Below are 7,300 nucleotides of genomic sequence, written 5' to 3'. Positions count from 1 at the left end.
CGAGCTGAAGTCATGCCTTCAGGTGCAATAAGAATAGTGTTCGTGCTGCTACTTGGTCGTTTTACCGATTATTATTTAATTTAGAAATATGGTATACGTAAGAACCACCTACGAGAAGCAGAAACGACCTTCATCAATGCCCGCCATGGTGGAGTAGCGCTTACGGGGCTCGGCATGATCACCCACAGGTCGCGGATTCGATCCCGGTCGTGGCGGTAGCATTTTGACGGAGGCGAAATAGTAGAGGCCCGTGTACTGTGCAACGTCAATGCACGTTGAAGAACCCCAGGTGGTCAAAATTTCCGGAGCCCCCCACTATGGCGTCACTCATAATCATAAGGTTGTTTTGGAGACGTAAACACCCCAGATATGACGGCCCCTTCGTGGTGGTCTCATGGCTAAGGTACTTGGCATCTGCCCCGCAGGTCGCGGGATTGAATCCCGGCTGCGGCGGCTGCATTTTTGATGGAAAAGAAAATGCTGTAGGCCCGGCTGGTCAGAATTGGGGGCACGTCAAAGAAACTCAGGTGGCCGAAATTTCTGGAGCCCTCTACTACGGCGTCTCTAATAACCATAAGGTGGTTTTGAAACACTAAGCCCCACATATCATCATCATCATCATCATCATCATCATCATCATCATCATCATCATCATCATCATCATCATCGTCGTCGTCGTCGTCGTCATCATCATCATCTCCCAGATATTACTATGAACTCCACCAATGTACCTTTTCCGTATTGGCTGCTCAATGCGGTTATGTTGAGTTCCTTGATCTAATGCTGAGGCTCATGGTCGCTTTTTTTTTTCAGAGGATTATTGAACTTTTCATTTATTGAATATTAAATCTATATCCCTAAACTAAAAATTGGCGCATTGACATGGTGTGCGTCTTCCCTTGTAATTATTGTGAATTAACGCCACGGCTACCGTAGCACGTTAAAATCCACAAATCAACAATGAGGCATTATTAAAATTAGTTTGAAAAAAAAAAAAAGGCCCGCGGTGAAGTGCCGCTTTCGGTCTTTTTCCGCTCCATGCGCGTTAGCGCGCAGCACGACGAGGGCAGACATGAGAGAACAAAGCAAGATGACTCACTACTAAACCAGCCTTTTCGATGGAGGTGAAAACGATGTAGGCCCGTGTGCTCAGATTTAGGTGCACGTTAAAGAACTCCACGTGGTCAAAATTTCCGGAGCCCACCACTACAGTGTCTATCTTCATAATGTGGTGCTTTTGGGACGTTAAACCCCACCTAACACTCAATCAATGACTACTATAATCTAACTAGAGCATGTGTCTCAGTGTGGCACTAAAGAATATGCAGCGTTCGCAAGTCCACGCATGCGCACACGTCTAATCATCGTGGTATGACGATGGTGCTATTGAAAGACACCCCATGTAAGAATAAGGAGCAAACGTAGTGAACCTGTCTTGGAAAAGGATCACCGCGCATCTTACGCAGATTTCAAGAAACCATACGAGCCGAAGGTGGTACTCTTACGCATTTTTGTGTGGTTTCGTTAAATTTTTACAGCAGCCTGCTTTCGCTGCGCACTACTGCGAAAACCAATCAACGCTGCAAGTGGCCACTCAGTCATATAGCGCACGCAGGCGTTCACAGCCTTGGGAGGGGAATCGGCCTCCAGCGCGGCAATACTATCACTGCACGCAATAAACCGTCCGCTCCTACGTGGTGTGTTGAAGATCTTGGCGCAATCGTCGTGCTGCTTGGAGGCTGCGAAAGGGGCGACACGTGTCGCCCGTCGGATCCGTTTAAGATTTGCGGCTCTGGGTTAACGACGGCTCCACGCTGCTCCTGCTGCGGTTTCAACAATCGCCGGCAGCGTATCGAGAAGGAAGAAGAGAAGGCGAAAGTAATGTATTGGTACTTGCGCAAGATTAATGCGCGCGATAACTACACTCGCCCTGTCGCGCGTTTTGTTCCTTTAACGCGCGTTACAGCGTATCCCTGAGAGCAACGACCTTCTTAACGAGCGAGGCCGTTGTTTTGTTGTGGTTCTGTATCAGCTCCCGCGCGTGCTAATCCTCTCACCACTGTAGTTGCGAGAAGAGACTGCGTCGAATGCGTGTATACGCTGCGATGCCTCGGCGTCTTAATGTTATTACTTACACCTGAAAATTGGACGATTTTTTTACTATTGATGGTGCAATAGCAGCGTCATGTTTTTTTGTCAAATTGCAACTCGTTTTTTATTTTACAACTTGTTTTGTGCATGCTTGGTGGAGATGTAGCTTGTGGTTATGTGTGTTCTCCTTTTCAAAGTATACATATATATGAGTTCTTATCATCACTTTACTGTGTCGATGGCTTCTTGCGCTATATTCCTGCGAACGGTCACAATTATCGACTGAAATCGTTCGCCAGCGTGGGCTATAGGAAATGAAGCCCATCAACTCTGGCCACTTTTGAAGGTTACAGATAACGAAGACATGCGAAACTAAAGAGATGAAGCCGTGTAAATATTGTAGAAGCACAGAACTAAAAACTAGGGAGCGAAATATATAAAATTGATGTCGGCGAACAGACGCCGACATCTGGTGGATCATGAAGACCCAAATTTGGCATCAAATTGTTAGGGGTGAAGCTCCTTAAGTCGTGGGTTTGTCCCTCCTAGCTCGTCGTAGTTCGGGACTGCCACGTTCGATGATTCACTCAGCAGGTGCGGATGGACGGACGGACGGACAGACAGACAGACAGACAGACAGACACTGCTGACCCACAGGTCACGGGATCGAATCTCGGCTGCGGCGGCTACAGTTCCGATGGAGGCGGAAATGTAGGCCCGTGTGCTCAGTATTGGGTGCACGTTAAAGAACCCCAGGTGGTCGAAATTCCCGGAGCCCTCCACTACGGCGTCTCTCATGATCATATGGTGGTTTTGGGACGTTAAACCCCACATATCAATCAATCAATCAATCAATCCGTTCTTGCTCTAAAATAAGGATGGTAAATGTGCTTCTGACTTTTTGGCGTAAGCCATGGCATTAAAATAATAAACGTGCGTGGTAATACGTTTTCACGACAGGCGTTTTTCCTTCAGGGTCGGTAAACATATTGCTATTGGTGATTAGCGCCTCGGACTTCTTGTATTATCTCCGTTTACTTAGCTGAGAAAAATGGAAGGAATGCTGTTGCATTGCTTAGTGCATTGGTTTTAAGCATACTGTTTTCTTGCCGGCGTCCCTACCACTTTATTGCGGTATTATAGTTTTGCGCTACTCTTGCCAGCACCTTAGCCTTGTACATTTTTTTGAAGTTTAGATGCATGTGTACACTTACGGTGAAACGCTTTCTCAAGTGGTTTCCAAGTGTGTGAGCTCTTCTTCAAGCTAGAATATTTAAGAACCACCACCGCATATACCGATACGAGAATCAGCAGTGCAGTAGAAGCGCCCACGGAGACTTTCATCTCGACCCAGTACTAACACTTTTCCTAGGCCCTAAGTTATATGAGCAACAATGCACCACTGCGACAGGGGCTTGAACAAAAGAGGAAACGCCGCTCCTTGTGTTGGTCACACGAGGTTTTTTTGTAAAATGAAAGATTTTGTTCTCCCTTTCAATGGTCAGCTCCCTGATATTGTGCTGTATAACATGCTTGTGGTAGCAGTACACTTTCTCCTCCATAACCTTGTGGCTATTAAGACAGATGTTCGCCCCGTCGTGCGGGTCTAGTAGCTAAGGTACACGGCTTCTGACCCGCAAGTCCCGGCAGCGGCGGCTGCATTTGCGGTGAAGGCGAAAATGCTGTGGGCCCATGTGCGCAGATTTGGGTGCACGTTAAAAAACCCCAGTTGGTCGAAATTTCCTGAACCCTCCACTACGGCGTATCTCATAATCATATCATGGTTTTGGGACGTTGAACCCAAGATTTCAACCAAGAAAGATGTTCAAAAAAGTACAAATAAAACTGCATAAACTGGGCAAACGAGTAGGAACAGTTTCTTTGCATGTTCTAGATAGGGTATGTGTGTGTGTGTGCGTGTGTGAGTGCGTGTGTGAGTGCGTGTGTGTGTTAGTGTGTGTGTGTGTGAGTGTGTGTGTGTGCATGTGTGTGTGTGTGAGTGTGTGTGTGCGCGCGTGTGTGTGTGTGCGTGTGTGTGTGTGTGTGTGCGTGTGAGTGAGTGTGTGTATGTGTGTGAGTGCGTGTGTGAGTGTGTGTGCGCGCGTGTGTGTGAGTGTGTGTGTGTGAGTGTGTGTGTGAGTGTGTGTGTGTGTGTGAGTGTGTGTGTGTGTGAGTGTGTGTGTGTGTGCGCGTGTGTGCGTGTGTGTGTGTGAGTGTGTGTGTGAGTGTGTGTGTGTGTGTGAGTGTGTGTGTGTGTGAGTGTGTGTGTGTGTGCGCGTGTGTGCGTGTGTGTGTGTGAGTGTGTGTGTGAGTGTGAGTGTGTGTGTGCGCGTGTGTGTGAGTGAGTGTGTGTGTGAGTGTGTGTGTGTGTGCGTGCGTGTGTGTGTGCGTGTGCGTGTGAGTGAGTGTGTGTGTGTGTGTGCGCGCGTGTGTGAGTGTGTGTGTGTGTGTGCGTGTGAGTGTGTGTGTGTGAGTGCGTGTGTGCGCGTGTGTGTGAGTGTGTGTGTGAGTGTGTGTGCGTGCGTGTGTGTGAGTGTGTGTGTGAGTGTGTGTGCGTGCGTGCGTGAGTGTGTGTGTGCGTGTGTTTGTGTGTGAGAGAGAGTGTGTGTGTGTGTGCGTGTGTGTGTGCGTGTGTGTGTGTGAGAGTGTGTGTGTGTGTGTGAGCGTGTTTGTGTGCGTGTGTGAGTGTGTGTGTGTCAGTGTGTGTGTGCGTGTGTGTGAGAGAGAGAGTGTGTGTGTGTGTGCGTGTGTGAGTGTGTGTGTGTGTGCGTGTGTGTGTGAGAGAGAGTGTGTGTGTGTGTGCGTGTGTGAGTGTGTGTGTGAGTGTGTGTGTGTGCGTGTGTGTGTGTGTGCATGTGTGAGTGTGAGTGTGAGTGTGTGTGTGTGAGTGTGTGTGTGTGTGTGTGCGTACGAGTGTGCGTAAATAAACAAAGCATGAATAATAAAATAAACCTTACTTATTTCGTTACTTTGCATGGTGCATCAATTTTTGCTGTCATAGGTTAACCATGAGTTCAATAGCGCACAGTCTTTGACATTTCCGTGGAATAAATGGCCACAGATTAGCGTTCAAACGCTTTCAAGCGTAATACATTACTTAAACCAACGCCTTTTTTGCCGCGAAAGGCAGAATAAAGCTCTACAGAGCATGAAACTGACCATAAACGCTTTACCTTTCAACGGGAGATGATAGTGAATAATGAATTCTCATCTTCCCGTATGCGCGCTTGCTCGGCCGAAACCAGTGACGTTACGGCGGCAGTGAGCACGCCTGAAAATATTCTTCTTGTTGGTATTGGCGTTGACTATCTACAGCTAGCATGCGACGTCATAGACGCATGTTGTTATAACGTACTCGTACTCCACCATGTCGACTTATATGACGCCAAGGCAGCCTAGTCACGTGGTGGTTTGCCTGCATGCTTGAATGTGTTAATGACGCAAGTGGACTTACGAGCATGAATAAGGAAGTAAACTGCAAGCATTGCGCTGACAACCTCCACGTGCCACCACAAACTTCGCATGCCAGTATTTTTGTGCCCCAACATGACTGCTTCCGTGGCGTCAAGGCAAGCTATTTATAGTGCAATGCACTTCTGGCAGGGCTGCTGTACATGGTACAGTCTTTGCATGCGCCTGCTGGGCTTATTCGTGCGCTCGACTTTTACAGAATTCTGTCGGCACGAACCTTGCGGAAGTTTTTAGTATCGCAATGTCTGTTCTTAATAAACGCGAAGATTTGCTTAGCGGGCTTCGGCGATCCTATCTATCTATCTATCTATCTATCTATCTATCTATCTATCTATCTATCTATCTATCTATCTATCTATCTATCTATCTATCTATCTATCTATCTATCTATCTATCTATCTATCTATCTATCTATCTATCTGTCTGTCTGTCTGTCTGTCTGTCTGTCTGTCTGTCTGTCTGTCTGTCTGTCTATCTATCTATCTATCTATCTATCTATCTATCTATCTATCTATCTATCTATCTATCTATCTATCTATCTATCTATCTATCTATCTATCTATCTATCTATCTATCTATCTATCTAGCCGCTTACGTTTGGGTACTTTCTTGGTCACCCTTTAACTTGGCGTGAACTAAAATTAGCATAGGAGGGTAAGATGGTTTGACGAATATGACGCGCTGGTCAAGACATGAATAGTGCCACAATCCCGTCACGTACGTCGTCAAACACTTCCCGCCAGACAGTGGCACATATCCACGGGTAGGTATGTGCCACTGGTATGGGGTATGCGCCACAGGTGACTGACACTTAATATCCACCTAGGAACGACGAGACCACGCATGAACAATTTTAACGCGTGAGCGTTAATAAATAACTGACATCGATAGCGTCGACGCGATGAATGCAAAAAATTAACGTCAGGGTCCCAGCTGGAATTGAGCCGAAGCATTCTGCGTGGCAATGAAGCATTTTACTACAGAGCTACGCCAGGTCTCGCAAATACTTTTCAAACAGACGCTAATCTTCATGAAACGTCAATAGTGGTTTCAGTGCTGCCTATGCAATTTTATAAATATTACATATGTGACCCTTGGATACAGCCGTCGCGTCGGATCAACGTCAATTGTGGTTATGTGCCACCTGCTGAAGTTTATTTATGTAGCAGTGCTCAGGGCCAGCATCCTAGCGAGCATCAGTGCTGAATATCAAGTTCTAATGTTGCTATATGCATGTTCCAGTTGGCATTGTTGCGCAAGTGCAAACAACTGGTTATATAAACACCTGCAACTCTTAAACATATGTCTGCGCGTGCAGAATTTGTACATATATTTAGCGTCATTTCATGACGTGTCGCTCAGTAAAAAAAATTGCAACACGGTCAGCTTTCCTCCGCACGCTCCACATAACGTGGATTCTCAAGTACGTGGGGTCTGCTGAATTTTTTTCCTGTGAGTCCACTGAACAGCACAGTACTGGGTGTAGTAGATGCGTATATACATTGACATCTGCGTGGGGGGGGGGGGGTGCTGCGAGGAACTTTCGCTCCCCCCCCCCCCTTCTGACGGGAAACCCTGCGTACGCCTCTGAGAATGCCCTAAAACTTATGCGGCCTCTCTCGTGTCACTACAGCCGATTTCGAGCACCATTAATGAATGCTGTCAACGTAAGCACTCCGTTACTTCGTATTGTAGTTGACTCAACGAAAAACGATGGACTTTATGACCGGGCACCCAT

The sequence above is a fragment of the Rhipicephalus microplus genome, chromosome 3 (genome assembly GCF_043290135.1).
Source record: "Rhipicephalus microplus isolate Deutch F79 chromosome 3, USDA_Rmic, whole genome shotgun sequence".
Classification (NCBI taxonomy): domain Eukaryota; kingdom Metazoa; phylum Arthropoda; class Arachnida; order Ixodida; family Ixodidae; genus Rhipicephalus; species Rhipicephalus microplus.
Note: the sequence above shows the minus strand (reverse complement) of the source record.